We start from the raw sequence: 22,831 nt of genomic DNA, 5'->3' as shown, positions 1-22,831 counted from the left end.
TCTCTGTGCACTGGACTGTGATGGTTTATTTCATACATCATTTCCTACTCCAATATGTCTAACAACAGATCACACATCCAGCAAATTGCACTGCACATCACCAAACAAGGTGCCTGAATCCATATTATGTGCTTCAGGACTCACATAAGTATGATGACCATAAGTGATGATGATGATAATAATGATAATAATACCACCTAGGAGGAATCCTAATTCACTCATCTCATCTGCTAACACTAGATCCCCCTAAAACATTACAATATGCAACCCCTCTATTTTGCCTTCTGAACAATGCTGTGCTCACGCATCCTCAAAAAAGTTCAGCACACACTAATTGTGTTTGGCCTGAGATTTTTATTTTATTCCTTCTGCGAGATTACCTTAGCACATCTGGCAAAAATTAGATAAACAGATTAGTTCTGGTTCTGTTTCCAGTTAATTTTCTCCAAGCCTCTGGCCTCCACTTCTCTATTGCAGAGGAGAGACATAAATTTCCGATTGGAATAAGTGTTCTCATTACTGGCACTGGTTAGCGATTGCACAGTCTGTGTCAAGTGTAATTAGATTTCAAGAACTCCAGGTTCATAATTTGTGACAATAGAAGTGTATGCTGATGATGCATTTCTCTGCTGAGAGTACAACTTGGCCAATAAAAGAACTCTTGGTCTAATCCACAGCTATATGCCACTTTAATGAAATGGTAATCAGCCTAGCCCAAGCTACATTTAATCCACATTACACCATATAAAATTATTCTATGACATTCTAAAAGAGCTCTTAAAATACATACTTTAAAAAAATCTGGACTGGTTCCCTTTTAAAGAAGGGTCACCAAATAACCATGTTAAACAAAGAATTTATCTTTCATTTAATTTCTCATTTTACTTTCAGCAAACTTGTTCTGCTGGCCCTGAAAATGATCACATTGGCTTCTGTAAGAAGTAACCATAAAGGCAGAGGGTAATATATCTGGCCAGGGTTGATAATTCAAAGGGATCATTCATAGCTGGGTTCACATGATTATGAAGGAGAATAAGCCACAGTGTCTTATTTCTCCTCTCCACCCATGCTGGTGGGATTAGCATAATCATAGAATAGTAGGGATGGAAGGAGCCTAGAAGACCATCAAGCCCAACCCTCTGCTCAATGCAGAAATCCAAGTCAAAGCATCCCTGACAGATGGCTGTCCAGCTTCATCTTGAATGCCTCCAGTGTGGGAGAGCCCACTACCTCCCAAGGTAATTGGTTCCACTGTTGTATTGCTCTAACAGTCAGGAAGTTTTTCCTGATGTTCAGCCGGAATCTGGCTTCCTGTAACTTGAGCCCATTATTCTGTGTCCTGCACTCTGGGATGATTGAGAAGAGATCCTGGCCTTCCTCTCTGTGACAACCTTTCAAGTACTTGAACAGCGCTACTATATCTCCTCTCAGCTTTCTCTTCTCAAGGTTAATCATGCCCAGTTCTTTCAGTTTCTCCTCATTGGGCTTTGTTTTCAGTCCCCTGATCATCCTCGTTGTCTTCCTCTGAATCATTTCTAGTTTGTGTTATCTTCCTCTGAATCTTTTCTAGTTTGTCTGTGTCCTTCTTAAGGTGTGGTGCCCAGAACTGGACACAGTACTCAAGATGAGGCCTAACCAGTGCTGAGTAAAGGGGAACTAGTACTTCCCGGGATTTGGAAGCTATACTTCTATTAATGCAGCCCAAAAGAGCATTTGCCTTTTTTGCAGCCACATCACATTGTTGGCTCATATTCAGCTTGTGATCGACAACAATTCCAAGATCCTTCTCACTTGTAGTGTTGTTGAGCCAAGTATCGCCCATCTTGTAACTATGCATTTGGTTTCTTTTTCCTAGGTGCAGAACTTGGCATTTATCCCTATTAAATTTTGTTCTGTTGTTTTCTGCCCAGCGCTCCAGCCTATCAAGATCACTTTGAATTTTGTTTCTGACTTCCAGGGCATTATCTATCCCACCCAATTCTATGTCATCTACAAATCTGATCAGCATTCCCTGCATCTCCTCATCCAAGTCATTAATAAAAATGTTGAAGAGCACTGGGCCCAGGACTGAGCCCTGCGGTATCCTGCTCGTTATCTCTCCCCAGTTTGAGAAAATCCCATTGAGAAGCACTCTTTGAGTCCGATTCTGTAGCCAACTGTGGATCCACCTGATCGTTGATTCATCTAGCCCACTTTGAGCTAGTTTGCTCCTCAGGATATCATGGAGCACTTTGTCAAAAGCTTTGCTGAAGTCGACGTATATTATGTCAGCAGCATTCCCACAGTCCACAAGGGAGGTGACCTGATCAAAAAATGAGATCAGATTCGTCTGGCAGGATTTGGTCTTAACAAATCCATGTTGACTTCACGTAATCACTGCATTGTTTTCAAGGTGCTTACAGATTGATTGCATTATAGTCTCCTCCAGAATTTTCCCAGGGATTGATGTCAGACTGATTGGTCTGTAGTTCCCAGGTTCCTCCTTGTTACCCTTTTTGAAGATAGGGACAACATTAGCCCTCCTCCAGTCCTCTGGCACTTCTCCAGGGTTCTCCAGATGGCCCTGCACCTTTCTCCCAGTCCTGCCCCTTTCCTTCAATCACCAGTCACTGGATGGTTTCCCAGCTTTTATGGAGTTTTCCACCTATTCTAAATGATGGGAATGCCTCTTCTAAGGCCTAAATTCTGGCAGTAAGAGCTTGCTTGTATTTTTTGGTATTTTTGATCCCACCCCTTTTGCTTTGGCTCTGTCACTGGAACATGGCTCCCTGAGTGCTTCCCCAAGATTGTATTCAGCCCTCGGGGTTCCCAACCCCTGTTCTACAGGGAAGGCTCCTAACACAGCCAATCAAAATACATTGTGCAGCTATTCTGTTTTTCCTCCTTAACAGATTTTTTGTGGAAAGAAAAAGATGGAAGAAGCAGTGGGAAAACATGGGAGAGTTACAAGTGGCATAGCCTGTAGCCTAAGCACCCTGTTGGATACTGCCCTTTATATTTCTGTTATAATTTTCTTTGTATTTACATTTCAAAGGATGAGTTGCATTCTCTACAAAAAGAAAAGCCTCTGAAATGATGTACAGTACACAGTGATCTGAGCAATAAAATCTATAAAACTGTAATTATACAGTCCATTAAAACACTCAGTCTGCCATCATACAAAACCTGTCAAGTCTAACAAGCCTCAGTAAATATTATACCGAATTATTATTCAGGAAAACAGACTGAACACAAAAGGTTTTGTCCAATCACATCTATGGAAAGGACAGCCTAATACATATACATCTTTGTGCAGATTGAATGTTATTTCTATTTATATATAAAATGTATATCCTGCCCTTCAAAGGCCAATTGGCATTCTTGTCACCAGCACTGAAGTGAATGGAAAACCTGCAGTAGGGTAGTTCTCTTCACATATATAGTATTACTGCATCCATAAAAGACTGTTGGATGTGGTGAGTATCTGTATTAGAACATGTTAGGAGTTAGGTGGCACCCATCATGGAGGTAGGAATTATGCTTCAAAAAAAAGCTTGTGTTGAAGGAAGCCGAACTGGATAACTCACTCAACACACAGCATCCCCAAGCTCATTCACAGCCTAGGTATACTGTCCCCTAGTGACGTATTACCAATTTACTGTATAGTCTTCATTGTTTTTTTGTATACTTGAGATATCTGCCAGGCAGCTACTAGAAAAAAAGAACTGAAAGCAAGGAATGAGCCCTGGCTTAACACATTTGGATTTTATGCCTTGGATATTATTTATTTAAAATAAAGCCTGGGCTGGATTTATTTATTTTTTTAATGCCAAATTAAAACGTTTCTTTTTGCCCAAGCATTTTAGCATTTCAATATTTCAGAATTTTACAGTCTAAAAATTTATATTTAATTTATTTTAAAACTGAATTGATGGTTGCGCTTTTGCTTGGTTTGCTGGTTGAAGAGCTGCTGTTTGAATTTGTCTTTTCATGTGTAATTGTATGGTTTGTAAATTAGATTTGTTTGTTTTTAATGTTGTGTGCACTGTCCTGGGATCCCTTGCGGATGAAGGGCACTTTATACATTTTATAAACTAACAAACATACATTTCATAAATAAAGAATAAGCTCCAAAGCCTCCAAGGCCACCTAGTCTTCAAGTGACAATGTTGGATTGAGGAGCACCCCAATCTAGGCTCTTTCAGGATGAGTACAACCCTGTCCTGAACAGGTTGAACACCAATTCCCTGGTTCTAAAAACCCTTTTGTCTCTTGTTGGGATACCATTTCAGTTTATTGGCCCTTATCCAGCCCATTACCAAACCGAGGCACCAGTTTAGCACATGCACAGCCTCACCTGACTCAGATGATAGAGAGAAATAAAGCTGCATGTGTGAACACACGTGCAGCTGAAGTGATTTAAAGGATTCCTAGTTCAGAATAAATCAGGAATGTACTCCTTTATCATCTAACCATATCTGAGCTTGAAATAACTAGAGGCTGCTGTCCTGAGAGGTAGATCAGGGTGGCTTTTTTTTTATGCCAAAATGATGATTAGTAACCCCATGGGTTTTTTTTAGTCACTGCCGGTTATTACCACACATTTCTGTAGTCTTCAGTTATGTGTTTATTTCCTAAACAAAGGCTAGGCACGGCACCCCCACCCCCCGTATTCCACTCAGACACCCTTGGCACTTTGCAGAGGTACACTCTGGGTACACTCAGCTTTTGTGTGTCACTGTGACTGGCTGCATGCCCAAGGTTTCTAACTGTATACCATGGATAAGCACCAAAACATGGCACTTGAAGATAATTATAATCATTAGGAGCTCTTGGTTTTCTTAAATTACTAATACTTTCCTGAAGGTTTTTTTTTAAAGCTGAAATGCAGAGCCTCTAGAACTCCCCATGTTTTAGACAGAAATTTCATGGCCAGTAATTGAATTACTTATGTTATTAGGGATCCCTTACTGCTTGTTTTAACAGCTTGCTTGGAATGTTACCATATAATTTAGTCTGGCATTGACTAGTAGACTTGACTTGCACCCACTCCCAGGAATAATGAGGTAAGACACATAAATTGGATTAAGGGCCACCACTTTTTAAACTATTCTAACAGAGATCTGTACTGAGCTGACTGTAACATCCAGTGCAGATAAACCTTGCTGGGCTGAGATAGCGGTAACATTGCTTTACTCTGTGCTCAGACAAGCTATACCTAGGCTCCTAATCTGGGAGCAGTTAGGCCTCACTGCTCCCATTTCCATGCAGCCATGCATTCGTTGTGAACTTCAGAGATGCCTGCCAGAGCCATCACTCCCCCATCTTCAGGTTGGAGGAAGGCATGCCTGAAAGAGGGTTCTGGTCCCTGTCACTCAGTGTCTCATCTAGGGCAGGGGTGGGGAACTTCTTTCATCCCTATGGCCAAATTCAATTTCAGAGAAGATATTGGGGGCTGCATTCCATTAGAAGGTGGGACTGAAGGCAAAAGGGGTGGGGCCAAATATGCCAGCATCATTTAGCTTCAAGCGCTTACTGCCAGTAACTAAACCTTAGGTGAGGCATTTCAGCCTTTTAGAGGGGAGGGGGAGAGATTGCACAAAAGCCTGGAAATCGCCAAATAATTGGTGGTTTGGGGAAAGGGGGTGGGGCCAGGGGAAGGAATGTGGCCATCTGGAGATCCCTGGAGGAATGGACCTGGCCCCTTGGCCTGAGGTTCCGCACTCCTGGTCTAGGGGAAATTTCCTTCTCATGCCTCAGGAAACTCACCCAAACATGATCCTTCTCTTCCCCTGTTAACCATACTGTCTTGCCAGCTGTGACCAAGGAAGACTGCTATCTACACACACACACACACACACACACACACACACACACAGTGCTTTTCAGAAGCCCATGGTGCTTCTGTTGTGGCTCACAAACACAATACAAATAACATTTTTGGCATTTTGAAAGAACAAATAACTCACTAAATGGCAGCATCCTAAACAAAATTCTGGGGATCAGAGCCACCTTGATGGTTGTCATCATCATTAAATTACTATGCCCCCCTTTCACAAAATGTTCCCAAAGTGGCTCACAACATAATAGAGAAGCAAGAAAGCATACTGCAATAGGACATCATTATAACAATAAACAACCCAAACAAATAATTTCACTAATACTAACATAACATTTCAAATTAATTACAAAATAGGTAATATCAACAATTACAACACAATATCAATTATTATTTATCAGCAAAGTGTAAGCCAGAGCCAAATAAACCAAAGCTTTCCAGTGAATTGAGGCATTAACAAACCAAGAGTATAAGTGCAGGAAATAGCAACCACATTTCTTACAGCCTGCAGCAACTGATCTCTCTGATGCTTCACTCTCTCATTCTGGTGCAGTTCTTAAAGCTCCAACAGACAAGAGTGGTGGTGTGCTCTGGATGTCTCTTCCCCTGTGCTCTGGATGTTCCTGCTGCTTCCTGAAAGCTTGGAGGAAAGGGACTAAATGAACCTCCTGGGGGAATGAATTCCAGAGCCTAGGTACCACCATCGAGGAGGCCCTTTTCTGCATATTCTCCAGGCACACCGAGGGATGTTGGAGGAATCTGTCTGGGGGTGAAGCTTGCCAAGCTTTCATCAGCTTATCCCCCCCCCCAGATTTTGACTTATTTCCCTGCAATCTCTATTGAGTCGGGCCAGCTTGCAGATTTTTCTGTGGTTTTTGTTTTTCATTTGTATAAATAGAAATGTGCACAAGTTGCTCAATGCAATTTGTGTGATTTATGCACATTGTGGGAGTGATTTGCATAATTTGTGCAACAGACATCCCTAAGCATACCACAGACAGTGATGGGATGCCGAACAGAGCTACTCCAGAAGATCTTGGCAGGCAGAGTCATGCAAGAGCTGGCAGTCCTTCCAATATCCCAGAGCCCAGCTGTATGGACTTTAAAGGTAACAACCAGCACTTTGAATTGGGAAACACACTAGGAGTCAATGCAAATTAAACAGAGAATCAAGGGATGTGCTCTGAATAATGAGACCCCATCAACAGCCTAACAGCAGCATGCTGAACCAGCTGTAATTGCTTAACAGTCTTCAAAGGCAGGCCCTGCAGAGATATGTTGCAAGAGCCAACCTGGATAGAACCAAAGCATGTGCTCAGGCCGGCCTTGTCTAGGAAGGGCAGCAGTGGAGCAGTAGTACCAGCTCTCCTGACAGGGCTTGGTCCAGAAACACTTCCACAGATTGGCTTTTCTACTGAAACACACACATCCCTGTGTATTAAAATCTCAGCTTGTTAGCCCACATCTAGGCCATCACAGCTTAGGCATGCTGAAGGAATGCATCCAGTTTGTATTCTGAGGCAAACTGTCCTGATCCACACCTCCCAGATGAATATGCAGATCGGGACAGAGTTATTCTTCACATTGCTCATGAGGGACGGGAGAGCCAAGGTTTCTGAGCTCACCTAAATTCTCCAAAATCCACTTCAAAGCTTATAGAATCATAGAATCATAGAATAGTAGGGTTGGAAGGGGCCTACAAGGCCATCGAGTCCAACCCCCTGCTCAATGCAGGAATCCAAGTCAGAGCATCCCTGACAAATGGCTGTCCAGCCTCGTCTTGAAGGCCTCCAGTGTGGGAGAGCCCACCACCTCCCCAGGTAATTGGTTCCATTGCCGTATTGCTGTGACACTCAGGAAGTTTTTCCTGATGTTCAGACGGAATCTGGCTGCCTGTAACTTGAGCCCATTATTCCGTGTCCTGCACTCTGGGATGATCAAGAGATCCTGGCCTTCTTCTCTGTGACAACCTTTCAAGTACTTGAAGAGTGCTATCATATCTCCCCTCAGTCTTCTCTTCTCAAGGCTAAACATGCCCAGTTCTTTCAGTCTCTCTTCATAGGGCTTTGTTTCCAGTCCCCTGATCATCTTTGTTGCCCTCCTTTGAACCCTCTCCAGCTTGTCTGCATCCTTCTTAAAGTGTGGTGCCCAGAACTGGACACAGTACTCCAGATGAGGCCTAACCAGTGCTGAGTAGAGGGGAACTAGTACTTCCCGGGATTTGGAAGCGATGCTTCTATTAATGCAGCCCAAAATGGCATTTGCCTTTTTTGCAGCCACATCACATTGTTGGCTCATATTCAGCTTGTGATCGACGACAATTCCAAGATCCTTCTCGCTCGTAGTGTGGTTGAGCCACGTATCCCCTATCTTGTAACTGTGCATTTGGTTTCTTTTTCCTAGGTGCAGAACTTGGCATTTGTCCCTATTAAATGCCATTCTGTTGTTTTCTGCCCAGCACTCCAGTCTATCCAGATCACTTTGAATTTTGTTTCTGTCTTCCAAAGTATTAGCTATCCCTCCCAATTTTGTGTCATCTGCAAATTTGATCAGCATTCCCTGCACCTCCTCCTCCAAGTCATTAATAAAAATGTTGAAGAGCACTGGGCCCAGGACTGAGCCCTGCGGTACCCCACTCGTTACCTCTCCCCAGCTTGAGAAGGTCCCATTGATAAGCACTCTTTGAGTCCGATTCTGTAGCCAACTGTGGATCCACTGGATCGTTGTTTCATCTAGCCCACTTCGAGCAAGTTTGCTCATCAGGATATCATGGGGCACTTTGTCGAAAGCTTTGCTGAAGTCGAGGTATATGATGTCTACAGCATTCCCACGGTCTACAAGGGAGGTGACTTGATCAAAAAATGAGATCAGATTTGTCTGGCAGGACTTGTTTTTGACAAATCTGATTTTTCATCTCATTCTCGTGTTAGTTTTCAATGTGCTGTTCAGCTTGTTCTAACAGGAGAAGTGAGATTTCTCTGTTCACTTTTCAAAAGCGTGCATTTCCCCCCACTGATTAAATCATGAAAATGCATTTTATTTTATTTTTTAAGTGTATTTCTAAGCGCATTTTCAAAAAATATGAATTTTGGAACACAATCACAAATTTGGGAATTTGCAAACATTTCTCGGGGGGGAAAACCACTCTTGTTCACTTTCACGTTTGGGCTTGTGAGTGGGACATATTGCATGATTTGCAAACAGAAACGAAATTCTCATACTTCCTTATTTCACACTTCTCTGGATAGTTGTGGGGATTCTTTGAAAACTTCCAGTGTTGTGAGGTGATCTGAGGGCTAACTTTTAAAAATGATTCCCTTCTTGCTTTACAGGTAATTTCCACACCGAGTAGCTACAAAGCTCAGCTGCCACCATGACTGTCATAAATGCACATTCAAAATGGGGCCGCATATGTGGAAGTGATAGGAATCAGAATTAGACCAATCCAACCACAGTCTCACATCGCTGATGCAGGGGTTCAAGTACAGGTAGGAGGGAAGTTCGTTCAGTGCACATTTCAGCGTGAACCTATTTAATTTGCACTTCCTGAACCAATATGTGAACCAAAATGCAGTTATACTTCAGTATTCGCACTTTTGAAAATTTTGTGATGCAGTTTTCCAGTTTAAAGATGTGTACAAGATGCATACTTTAGGGAAATGTGTGTACAAAAATTCATGTATCAGTGAAGTTCATTTACAAAAATGCAGTATATTGGGAGAAACTGCTTACAAAATGTGTACGTTAGGCAAAACGGCATACAAAAACCTGCGTATTAGGAGAAATATGCATGAAAAAATTCAGTGTACAATTTTTAAGGAAAAGTTTTTTTAAAAAACAACAACAACAACTACATCACACACTGATGCAGGAATGGGATGGAATGAATTTAAGACTGGAAAAATGACAAATGAAGAGAAACCAAAACTGAGAGATTTGTCCGTTCCTACTTTCCACTGCCTCCCTGGCATCTGGTGGAAAGGAGAAATAGAGTTACGTGTTCTCTGTGTGTCTGTGACACTGTAAAACCCCAGATAACCCCTCTAAGAGGTTTTAACTGGCTGCGCCACCTGGAAACAAGCCCCTTCCCAGCTCTGCAGTGAGGAATAGGTCAAAAAGCCTCTCATTCCTGTTGACAATAAGGATAACAGGGGAAAAAATTCCTACTTGGCAGAATTGAATCAGACTGGGTGTAAAGCTGAATTAGACGGATGTCTAGGAAGTGGGCTTACAATCTTATAGCCACTGCTGAGCCACCCCCCTCATTGGCTGGGTTGCCCACGCCACAGGTGAGCAAACAGCCCATTGTGCCTCACTCCTGTGGGTGGGTGCAACGCCATCCTCTCCCTACATGTATTGATTGGTATGGAACGATCGGCACTAAAACATGATGCTGGACAAAGCATGGCTTGCCTGCAATAGAACTGCAATATCAAAGCCTTTTGTACATGTGTTGTTGTTATGCTTAATCTCAAAGTTGTACCCAAAGCAGGCTCTCAACATAACGAACCGCAGTAAGTATAATTTACAACAACATATCGAGTGAACGTCAGTAAATGTAACAGCACTATTAAAAAAGATAGAATAGGAACAATTCCAAACAGCCATAGTGTTCAGACAATGCCAAAGCGGTTTGATGTTGACAAGGCTTCAGATTTAAGAAAAAATAAAATGTATGTGAAGTGGCAGGGGCATTGTTACAGAAGAGGCTCAGGTGGTGACATACATGAACTAGCTAGATAAGTGCTCCCAAACTGGAGTGGGCCAGTGAAGGAAAACTCAAGTTTTAAAGATTAAACAAAAGTAAAAGGAGACTAAAAACCAGCCAAATGGGGTAGAGGTAAGAATTCTACATTTTAACATTGATGATGTCATGGGCATTGTTCATTAGATGGTGCGATCATGGTGCAACCATATCCCACAAAGCACACATGACTGTCATAGTAGAATGATTAGGGAAAGCGGGACATTTTCCTATACAAAAACTATTATGATATTTTGGTGTGAACATGTGATTTCTTGTATCATGGACTAGACACCTTTTGGAAAGATACCCACACAACCAATTGTCCTTCCTTCCTTCTTGTAAACCAGGAATGACTGTTATGCCTATGTCAAATGTGGCATGCAGTTGATCCTGCCCATGTTTCCTTAGAAATGAATGGAATTTATCCCAAGTAACTAAGCATAGGGTTACAGTTTTAGAATTTGAGTACTATGCCTGAAGTAATTAATTACCTAACTGTCTTTCTACCCTACTTAACTACTATGGTAAAATGTACTAGCAAATTAACTAAAGTCAGGACATAGTATTGTATAGTGCGCATGTGCGCATGCACGCACACGCTATACTCAGACTCATGCCAGAAGAAGATATAATATGCACTGTGCATATTAGTCTACAAATGAAAACATCAACATGTTCCTGAGAACCTATTATGGAGATTTTGCATTTAGGAAATGGCCATCACCTTGCATTGCTTTCTGCACTTTAACCCTTGCCCAACCACTTTAACTCAGTCACTGTTACAAATCAATTTTCACTTTCATAGCATACTTGTTCTACATGACTCTGTTGAGCTATTTCTGTCCCTTTTTTCAGAGCCTGGCCAGCCACAGGGAACTGAAGGCCATGCAACTGTGTCCGAGTTAAATAAACATGTTTCTGGGTTAACATAAACTGCTCATCCCATTGAGACGAATGTTCCAGTGTCAGTTTCTTCTGTGGGTTGCTGTGGGTGATTTGCCTACATTCCAGAACAGGAAATTAGAGTGAAAAAAGAAAGTAACCTAATTATTTATTCACCTCCCCATAAGTTTCTTGTCTCAAAATAAATAATGACTTTTGACCTTCCATTGAGACAACATGGAAATTTAAACACATGACACATAACCATCTTTCTTGTGTGTTTCCCTTGAGGCAAGAGTGGCCATTTCTCACAATATGCTTTGACTTTCCTTTTCCTTAGATAAAAAGCAAGCTATAAAAATAATAACCATTTCATGCCATCTCACGCAGCCATTAACCTAAAAGCCTAGCTAATTAGTGAAACGTTTTTCCCTCTCCTCCTCCCTTTATTCTCCCTGTTCTAAGGCAAAAAGTAAGTTTATAAGCCGCCTTGCCTCAAGAATGCTGAAATATAGCACGGAAATGCCTGTTTTGAACTGAACATATGCACATGTAACAGTTGTAAGCGGCCTCCAGATAATTACACTCAGATCCGTGTGAGATAATCATTCAAGTTCTTATAGTATAAACAGGTTAAGAAAATATGCTAAAGAAGGAGCAGAATTAACAGCCCAATAAAGGTGGATATTTTTTTAAGTGAAAAGTAACAAAATTTTTAAACACATTTCTTTTCTGGTTCACAATGAAGGCATACCATATAGGATATTATAGTTAAGGGTGAGTTGCATTCCACCATTATAGCCAGAAATTAGGGGGCAAGAGTTTCTAGGGCTTATACTCAGAAAACAGCTCAGAAAATTATCTGAAACTTGGCAGTGTAGGAGAGGTTGGTTTGAGTATGGTCCATGCTGATTTTGAGGTAGAAAAGGTAAGAAATGGCTTATTTATATGAGTTTGAAATGCTATAAGTAATCTCCAACAGTTTGACTGGTATTGTCTGTTCTCGTTCTCATAGGTTTTGCTGGGCTTCAAATGTATGCCCCCATTTCTGCACTTGTACAGCATCTTTCTGCAATGAATATGAACCTGAGCACGCTCCGGGAGAGAGCGCAGGACAGGAAGGCCTGGCGTGCTTTGGTCCATGGGGTCACGAAGAGTCGGACATGACTGAACGACTGAACAACAACAACAACAACAGCATCTTTCAGGAAACTGTTGTGTCCAGTCAGAGGGAAGGCCTACTTATTTATTTAAGCTACTTCTGTAACGCTTGATACCCTAAGATCTCTAAGCAGTTTACATAAAAAATACATATAATGCAATATAAAAAAAATGTAAAAACAATATAAAATAATACATTAAATTGTTGATGTATATAGCATGTGTACTAGTATGTGGTCCCTTCCAAGTCTGTTATCCTTTGTAAATGGTATTGGTTGCCAGCTGAGTACTTGGAATAGTAGCTTCAGCTGCATGACAGCTTCAGTTGTATAGACTCCATGTGTCTATTCCAGTGAGCTGACAAATCTAGGGCTTAGGTCCAGCGCTTTGCCTCTCTGACAGCTATCTAGCTCCAAAGTAACGGTGAAGCTGGAAGTAGCTACAGCCTAGGATGGCATACCATATTGATATTGCCTAGGTAATACATGTGTTAGGGATTTATTTATATTTCAGTTGAATTAAAGGACACTTTAATTTGGCCCATTCTGTACTGCAATCAGTGGTGGCTTGGGCCCACTGTGAATGGTAGGGTAGAGGGCAGGGTGGCCAATGGTAGGCAGACCCAAAGCCCATGGTAGGTGTAGCCAATTGACTCTGGTTTTGTCTCCATTTTCCTCCATTGTAATGCTACTAAGTTCACTTAGTTTAAAATTCATTAATACTTATCTTCTAACTGAACGTATAAATAGACTCTTACTTTGGTTCAGTAGGGTTCCATGCTATCATACTTGATTCTCTGCTGGGGAAAAAAGAGCATGGCCTCCACTTCCCTTTCCATCCAACCCTATCCTCCACTTAGGCTACCATTCTAGGGTGGGAAAGCGGAGGTATAGAGTGGTATCAGAGGCTTGCTCCATCAAACACAGAAGCAGGGAGAGAGAGAGAGAGAGAGAAAGAGACCTTTGGAGTAATCTTCTACAAGCTAGTATGGTTATATGACTTGCTTCTCAGTCTTCTGGGATCTGGATTGATGGTGTTTCCTGTGCTGGGCTCTAAAGAGGAAACAAAATGGTTGTTGGCACTGGCAGACAGCTGTGCTGATCTTCCCCTTAGCCCTGCTTGGAGAAGGTGGAAGACCAAAAGCAAGAAGAGCCTGAGGGAGAGGGTCTTTGCCAGGGGCCAAGTGAGGGGAGGGAAGAATGGGTACAAGACCTTCACTGGGGATCTAGAGACCCAGGGAATCTGGGGAGCCAGGAACTGGGCTGGGGCAAGCCTGTTATCATGAGAGGAAACTGAAACTAAGATTCAGAAGATCATACTTAAGGGTATTTATGCAGACTTATTTCTCTGTATCTATGAAGTGTCCAAATCTTGTGAGACTGACTAGAGTCAAACAGAAGCAGTGTTAAAGCACATTGAACTGGCAGCATTCTGACACAGCTGCTCCTGGCCCAGGCTGCCCTCCAGAACAGGGATTCTTGGCCTGGGAGCTAGATTTTTGGCTTCAAAACTTGCTCCTATTTGCTTGCTAAGAATGATCTCAGAGATCTCTTTTTAGGTTCTGGGCTAATTTCTGCAATAAGTAATTTCTGCAATAATAAGTGCAGCCTTATCATTCTCTCTGTTCCTCACACATGCACATACACACACTGTGAAAGACAGGGCTTACATGACAGATGGCAAGGCTTCCCCCATTCCTCGCATTTCTCTTTAGAAATTAAACACTGTGCCCCAACTTGTATGCAAGTCTATTTTGCACAGTTCAGAACACAGTCTCTTTCACCCCCAAAATGCCCCAATCCCCAATATTCAAAGTGTTTCTCCAGTCCCCTCCAGAAGACACTCCCTTTTAAAAAACAGAATAAAGGTAATTTGGTGTGGGAGATGCCCTGGAGGATGACAACGTCATATAATGGTCTTGCAAACTTCCATGAGTAATCGAGCTCAATGGCAGGATAAAAGCTCCATGTGAAGAAGTCCTAAGCCAGACTAAGCCCAGCCAGCCTGCCAGCCCAGGCCACAGAGGCCCTTCTGAGTCCCTGATTGGTCAATGGATTCCATGTATCCATTGAACAGACCGGTATTACCAAACTTCTTCTGCAGACAAGTGTATAGGCATACACACATTCAGAGATCACCCATTTATTGGACATTTGAACTTTGGTCATCATGAGTCTTTGCAGAGGTAACCTAATGTGATGGGCGGAATCACTCAGCACATTCACACAAACATAAAATGGGAAGGCAGATATAGGGGTGGAAGTGACAAGTCATAGCAAAAAGACTGAAAGATACCTTTCCTGTGATCCCAGTGGATAGTTTCTGAAGACAGCCCAGAGGTGTGGGGGAACTCCAAAGGAAGTTCCTCCGAAGAAGGAAGGAAGGAAGGAAGGAAGGAAGGAAGGAAGGAAAGAAAAGGAAGGCTTGAGAAAGGCTGCAGTCAGGTCCTCACTTCAGCCAAAGTAGGGACCTAGGCAGCCAGAGTGGGTGCTCTGGGAAAAGAGGTCTGACAAAACTCAGACAGAATCCTGGGTTTCATTGCTTAGAGACTGCAGCGAAGGAGCAAGAGCCAGCAGATGAACCCAGAACAAACTGGGCTTGTTGTCACACAACCAGAAGTTATTTCGGCAAAATTGTACCTTTTCTTTTGGTGGCCTGGAACCCAATGAATGATTTCAGTAGAGCAGAACCGTTGGGGATACCAGAACACTGAGGACTTTGAGCCCAGGGTTTTTATAGGATTTAAACTAGGGATCCCCAATGTCTTTGGGTCAATGGGCAGATTTGGAATTTTGAGAGTGTCATGGGCACTTTCACAAAATAGCTGCATGGGGTGCTTGCCCATTCATAAAATGGCTGCCATGGTGGGCATGGCCAGTCACAAAACACTCATTTCCCAAAAGGCAAACTAAAAGAAAAGTAACTTCTAAAAGAAAAGTAACTGCCCAAGAACTTAAGTGCAAGGCACAGGTGGGGGTCTGAGCTCCTAACACAAAGTCACTCTCTTCAGACAAAATAAAGATAGCACTGGAGGGCAGCACGTTGCTTTGAAGCATGCCAACCTCCAAAAATAATTTTAACATAATTAATTTTAAAAATGTAAAGACAGCCAGTGTGGTGTAGTGGTTAGAGTGATGGACCAGGCTCAGGAAATCCAGATTCTAGTCCCCACTCAGCTGTCAAGCTCACTGGGTGACTTTGGGCCAGTCACTGACTCAGGCTAACCTACTGCACAGGGTTGTTGTGAGGATAAAATGGAGAGGAGAAGAATCATATAAGCAACTGTGACATACCTGCCTGCAGCTACCTTTGGTTCCTTGAAGGAAAAAAGGAGGGATAGAAATGTAATACATACATACATACATACATACATACCAAGTAGGGCAGGGACCCTTGTGGGTGCTAAGAAAGGAGTCCACAGGCACAGTGGTGGCCATGGGCACCATTGGATTCCCCAGATTTAAACAAATACAAAGGGACAACGGGCTCTGGGTCCAACGATGACAATAAAATGAAAGAAGGGGAAGATTCTTGGGCAGAGTCAATATTGGTTTTGGATAGGGATGGTTGAGAATTTTATTTCAGTTCCATTTTGATAAGAATTTACTGACATTTGCAAAAGTTTTCCATACTCAGGACAAAAAGAACTCAAGGTTTTTAAAAAACTAAATGTTGGAGAAACCAAAATTGACAGGCCCAGGGCTTAAAAGCTCTTAAAAGTCTGGGTTAAAATCCCTGTCTTTTCAACCATGTTAGTACTGAATTGGGGTTGCCACCACCTCTCTTTTCTTTTACAGGCTCCTCACCTTTAACAATTACATGGCAGGCAGGTATTGATTGATTGATTGAGACTGCCCAGTAACCAAATCTCTCTGGGCAGTTCATGACAATTAAAACCATAAAATACAAGATGATAAAATACAGACAGTAAAATATGGTATAAAATTTAAAAATTTAGAACTACAATATAAAAGTAAAAATAATAGCCAAACAGAAGCTAGCAGCAGTGCAAAAATTTAAAATACAATACCAGATGTAAAACAAACTGAAAAGCTAAAATGCCTGGGAGAATATAAAGATCTTCACCTGCCGCCAAAACGAGCACAATGTATGTGCCAGGAGATGCATACATTGCGTCTGGGGAACACATCATGGTCCTCTCCATTCTGGGAATATATGTACCTATATGGAATTTGGCTGGTGCAGATGGGTGGGAATGTCGTTTCAGTTTGGTTTTGATAAGAATTTACCAAACTTTGCAAGATTCTTCATATTCAGGAAGGAAAGAATTGGAGATTTAAAAAGTCCGAATGTGGGAGAGAAAGTTAATCTCTCAGATTCGCCCATCCCTAGTTTCGGATAACCAGAGAAAGGATTGAGACAACTTGATGCTAAAGCCATCAGCGGTCTCAAAAGAGCTAGCTCATGCTGAGATGGTGAAATCTAATGAAAAACAATGCTCTGCTGAAATGGTGGTGCTTAAGGCTGGGCAAATCCCAGTCCCACTAATGTACTTATCAATAATTATACCACACCTGGAGGGAAGTCACTCTGTGCATGAGGAGTATTCATATTTAAGTTCCTGAGGGCTCTGCCCAGTCTAATTATGAGCCACTTCATCTAGTGCTGCTTGATTGGGTGGTGTTGCAAATTCTGGACCAGGGTACATGACCAAGTCTTGATGCCCTCATGGGAAAATGGCTTGTTAACAGGGATGGGTGAACTCACCCTGTCCGTCCCGTGCCATGCGTTGCTCACCCAACCCCCACTGGCTGGACGACCCTGTTCCCCAGACATGGTGAGGTGCTGGGCAGTCTTTGAGCACCCTGCACGCAGTGCACAGCTGGCTGCTCCCTCGCCAAGACACCATTTTCCGTAAAAATGGCAGCTCGGCCTTTTCCATAAATAACCATTTACACAAATGGTGACTGTAAAGGGGCCATTTATGCAACAATACAGGCTCTCTGAGTCAGACAAGTGTGAGGATTTGTGGACTGGTGTCCAGGGGGCCGATCCAGCAAGAAATTGGCATCCTTCAAGCCCCAACCAGATGCCCACACCATCCCTACTTGCTAAATCCCTTGCTCTTCAGCTGGTCCTGTAAGTTCTCCACTCCTTGACTGATTCCATGCTAAGTGAATTTCTTAAAGCAACCACACCATATTCTGTCAAATGCTGGGGTGGGATATTTGTACACACTCTGAACTGAACAGCTTGCCAACACCTATCAGTCTTTCCTTCCATCCCCTTATTGCTCCTCCTTCCCCCATTTCTTCGTTAAGCAATAAAAAGATGCTGTGTGCCTGCGAGTCTTTGCAGGGAGGGATTTACCTGCGGAGTTCCACAAATATGAGAGACTGACTGAGGAGGAGGCTGGCAACCAATGCCACTTTCTAGACTGGTTATAACAAAGGAGGAGACTGGATAAAGAGGGCAGTCTGATCCTGGTGATATAATGCCCCATTCATCCTAACAGACCAGCCACCACTGAGTAATGGACTCAAACCACCAACCAGTGGTGGGTATTATCTTATAATTTTAATTCTTCTAGGAGACCATCTGATGGAAGAGGAAAGAAGAACTAGGTAATGGAAGGAACAGTTGTGACACAGAACATACTTCCTTAAAATAAAGGCATGCTTTCATTATTTACAATTTCCTCAGAACTTAAATTGTTTTTGTATAGCCATGGAATGTTAGTAGATAACATCAAGTTCTTCTAAATATGGTCCTATATAGACTCATACAGGCTTAAGATGCCTTCAGATGTAAAACAACAAGCATTCTTCATGGACAAAAAAAGGTTTGAAAGTGCATAGCTTTAGGAGGCAGAATTTCGAAACAAAAGTTGTGCTTATGGGAATTTTAAAAATGACTTTCAGTGCAGGCAGAATGGGTGGAATTTTCATTACACTGAAGTCAACTTCAAAATTCCAGTTAATATAAATGGACCAGGATTAATATTAATGGATCCAGGGGTGGTTTGGAGTTGGCTTTGGATTCACTGTATCCAAAGTCCCTTTGTTCCCCTGGATCCTCTGGAACTGGCTTAGTTACCCGCCCCCCCCCCCTTGCCAATGAAACCAACAGGGAACATTTTTTAAAAAAACGAACAAAAAAACAGGGTATGAATGAAATCACTGAAGGAAAACTGCCCCCTCCCTCCTGCTGTGGCTGGTGGAAGTGGTGGATTGTTCACTACTTCACTTTCCCACCCATTTAGCATGCTCTCTTAGTTTAGGAGTAGTTACAATTTAGGACATGATCCAGCCAAAGTTAAGCAATTTGGAGTCAAACTGAATTTAATGGGAGATATTGAAACATGCACTAAGGGCACAATTCTACGCATGCTTAGATAGAAAGAAGTCATGCAACTCCCAGCATTCTCCAGCCAGCATGGATAGCTGGGGAAGGATGGGAGTTGTAGGACTTTTTTCTGTCTAAACTTGCATGGGATTGTACTCTTAACTGCCCTATTTAACTCAGCAGGAAATAAAAGTGCTTATGCCTTAATCTTGGCTGGATCATGCTCTTCATATTTTTTAAAGGCACTGCCTTTTTGCAGAGTCTACGTGGCAGTGGATCAGTTCTGAAGCTGCATCATAAAATTTTCACTTGCATCCACCCATGAGAAAAATGGCACATCCGCTTTGCAGAGACTCCTCTTTTAAAAATATTTATTCCTCCCTTGGGTAAATTAAAATCTCACCCTCTGTAAACCCTCTCACTTCCTCAAAAAATACCTAATATGGGACTTGTGCATATGAAAACTACATGTCTGAGTTCCATCGTTACTTTTATAGTGAATATATGCATCTGTTGATGGAAATACCGACATTTCCCTCTAGAGTCAACGTCTGAAATCTGGCAAACCCACTTTTTGTCTCTGAGCACTTGCAAACTTGAACTTGGTAGTTCCAAATGGCTCTGTGTCAATGTATGTGAGTTTTCTGGCATATGCAAAGGTGAGGACCTGAAAAAGTGAAAGCCAAGTTTTGAGGTTTAGCTGCAGGAAGTCTTCAAAAACGCAGACAAAGGATCTCTAAAGATTCTTTTGTTTGTAAGTAGCTCACAGTGTTCTGGAATAAAGGGAAAGGTGCAGATATAGAATAGATTATTGGGTTTTGTGGGAGTGAAAATGGTAAGAGTTGATTGAGTTTGTGTATATGAATGCTTGGCGTCCCCACATTCAGCTTGACCCTTTTGAGGGCCTTTCTTTGATTCATTTCCTGGCAAATTCTTGGGACAACATAACTACATGAAGGTTCAGCCAAAGTACCGCCATCACTTCCACGTATCATTTATACAGAGCATTTACTTTTCTGAGTGCTACAACCTTGATTGTGCATTTCCCTGCCTCCCACCAGTAGCTGCCAGTGATATGGAGTGGCAGTCAGGAAGTAGACAACATCATTACACCAGGATACTGGTAAACTGTACTAGATCTTGTGGAATGAAAAGGAATAGCAAGACATGTGGATGCTATTTTCAGTGGCAGAAATGTGAAGGCAAAGTCACAGTTGAGAACAGCTTTCTACAACCTGATGCCCTCCAGATGTGTTAGACTGCAACTCCTATCATTCCCAGATAGCATGGCCAATGGTCAGGAATGCTGGAAGTTGTAGGCCAAAATATCTGAAGGGCACCAGGTTGGGGAAAGATAGGCTAGAACCTTCCTTTCTGATTTGCTAGTTTTTGATTTGTAGAGAGTTGTTCTTTTTCAGAAGTCTGATATGCGTGTTGTTGTTGTTGTTGTTGTTCAGTCGTTCAGTCGTGTCCGACTCTTCGTGACCCCATGGACCATAGCATGCCAGGCCTTCCTGTCCTGCGCTCTCTCCCGGAGTGTGCTCAAGTTCATATTCATTGCATCGGTGATGCTATCTAGCCATCTCATCCTCTGCCGTCCCCTTCTCCTTTTGCCTTCAGTCTTTCCCAGCATCAGGGTCTTTTCCAGGGAGTTTTCTCTTCGCATTAGGTGGCCAAAATATTGGAGCTTCAGCTTCAGTATCTGTCCCTCCAATGAGCACTCAGGGTTGATTTCCTTTAGGATGGACTGATTTGACCTCCTTGCAGTCCAGGGGACTCGTAAGACTCTTCTCCAGCACCACAGTTTGAAAGCATCAATTCTTCGGCGCTCAGCCTTCCTTATAGTCCAGCTCTCACAGCCATACATTACTACTGGGAAAACCATAGCTTTGATTAGACGGACCTTTGTCGGCAAGGTGATGTCTCTGCTTCTTACTATGCTGTCTAGGTTTGCCATAGCTTTCCTCCCAAGGAGCAAGCGTCTTTTAATTTTATGGCTACAGTCACCGTCTGCGGTGATCTTGGAGCCCAAGAAAATAAAATCTGTCACTGCTTCCATTTCTTCCCCTTCTATATGCCAGGAAGTGATGGGGCCAGATGCCATGATCTTAGTTTTTTTAATGTTGAGTTTCAAACCAGCTTTTGCACTCTCCTCTTTCACCCTCAACAAGAGGCTCTTGAGATCCTCTTCGCTTTCTGCCATTAGGGTGGTATCGTCTGCATATCGGAGGTTGTTGATAATTCTCCCGGCAATCTTAATTCCAACCTCTGATTCATCCAACCCGGCATTTCTCATGATGTACTCTGCATATAAGTTAAATAAGCAGGGTGACAATATGCAGCCTTGTCGTACTCCTTTCCCAATTTTGAACCAATCGGTTGTTCCATGTCTGGTTCTGACTGTTGCTTCTTGACCCTCGTACAGGTTTCTCAGGAGACAGGTAAAGTGGTCTGGTACTCCCATCACTTTAAGAATTTGCCACAGTTTGTTGTGATCCACACAATCAAAGGCTTTAGCGTAGTCAATGAAGCAGAAATAGACGTTTTTCTGGAATTCTCTTGCTTTCTCCATGATGCAGCGAATGTTGGCGATTTGATCTCTAGTTCCTCTGCCTCTTCTAAACCCAGCTTGCACTTCCGGTAGTTCTCGGTTCACATACTGCTGAAGCCTAGCTTGTAGGATTTTGAGCATCACCTTGCTGGCATGTGAAATGAGCACAATTGTGCGGTAGTTTGAACACTCTTTGGCGTTGCCCTTCTTTGGAATTGGAATGTAAACTGACCTTTTCCAGTCTTGTGGCCACTGTTGAGTGTTCCAGATTTGTTGGCATATTGAATGCAGCACTTTAACAGCATCATCTTTTAGGATTTTAAATAGCTCGGCTGGTATACTGTCATCTCCGCTAGCTTTGTTGTTACTAATGCTTCCTAAGGCCCACTTGACTTCACTCTCTAGGATGTCCGGCTCAAGTTCAGTGACCGCACTATCATGGCTATCAGGGACATTCAGATCTTTCCTGTATAGTTCTTCTGTGTATTCTTTCCACCTCTTCTTAATCTCATCTGCTTCTGTTAGGTCCCTGCCTTCTTTGTCCTTGATCATGCCCGTCTTTGCACAAAATGTTCCCTTGAGATCTCCAATTTTCTTGAAGAGATCTCTAGTCTTTCCCATTCTGTTGTTTTCCTCGATTTCTTTGCATTGTTCATTTAAAAAGGCCTTCTTGTCTCTCCTTGCTATTCTCTGGAACTCTGCATTCAGTTGGGTATATCTTCCCCTTTCTCCCTTGCTTTTCGCTTCCCTTCTTTCGTGAGCTACTTGTAAAGCCTCATCAGACAGCCACTTGGCTTTCTTGCATTTCTTTTTCTTTGGGATGGATTGAGTTGCTGCCTCCTGAACAATGTTACGGACCTCCGTCCATAGTTCCTCAGGCACTCTGTCTATCAGGTCTAATCCCTGAAATCTATTCCTCACCTCCACTGTATATTCATCAGGGATATGATTTAGGTCATACCTGAACGGTTTAGTGGTTTTCCCGACGTTCTTCAATTTAAGCTGAAATTTTGCAACTAGAAGCTCATGATCTGAGCCACAGTCAGCTCCAGGTCTTGTTTTGACTGACTGTATGGAGCTTCTCCATCTTTGGCTGCAAAGGACATAATCAATCTGATTTCGATATTGACCATCTGGTGACGTCCATGTGTAGAGTCGCCTCTTGTGCTGTTGGAAAAGAGTGTTTGCTATGATCAGCATGTTCTCTTGGCAAAGCTCTATTAGCTTTTGTCCTGCTTCATTTTGTACACCAAGGCCATGCCTGCCTGTTATCCCGGTGATTTCTTGACTTCCTACTTTAGCATTCCAATCCCCTATGATGAAGAGGACATCTTTGTTTGGTGTTAGTTCTAGAAGGTGTTGTAGG

This window comes from Heloderma suspectum, chromosome 1 (genome assembly GCF_057233095.1).
Source record: "Heloderma suspectum isolate Gila_16-S chromosome 1, 16-S_ref, whole genome shotgun sequence".
Classification (NCBI taxonomy): Eukaryota; Metazoa; Chordata; class Lepidosauria; order Squamata; family Helodermatidae; genus Heloderma; species Heloderma suspectum.
The sequence above is the reverse complement of the archived record's forward strand: the minus strand, read 5'-3'. Positions refer to the sequence as shown.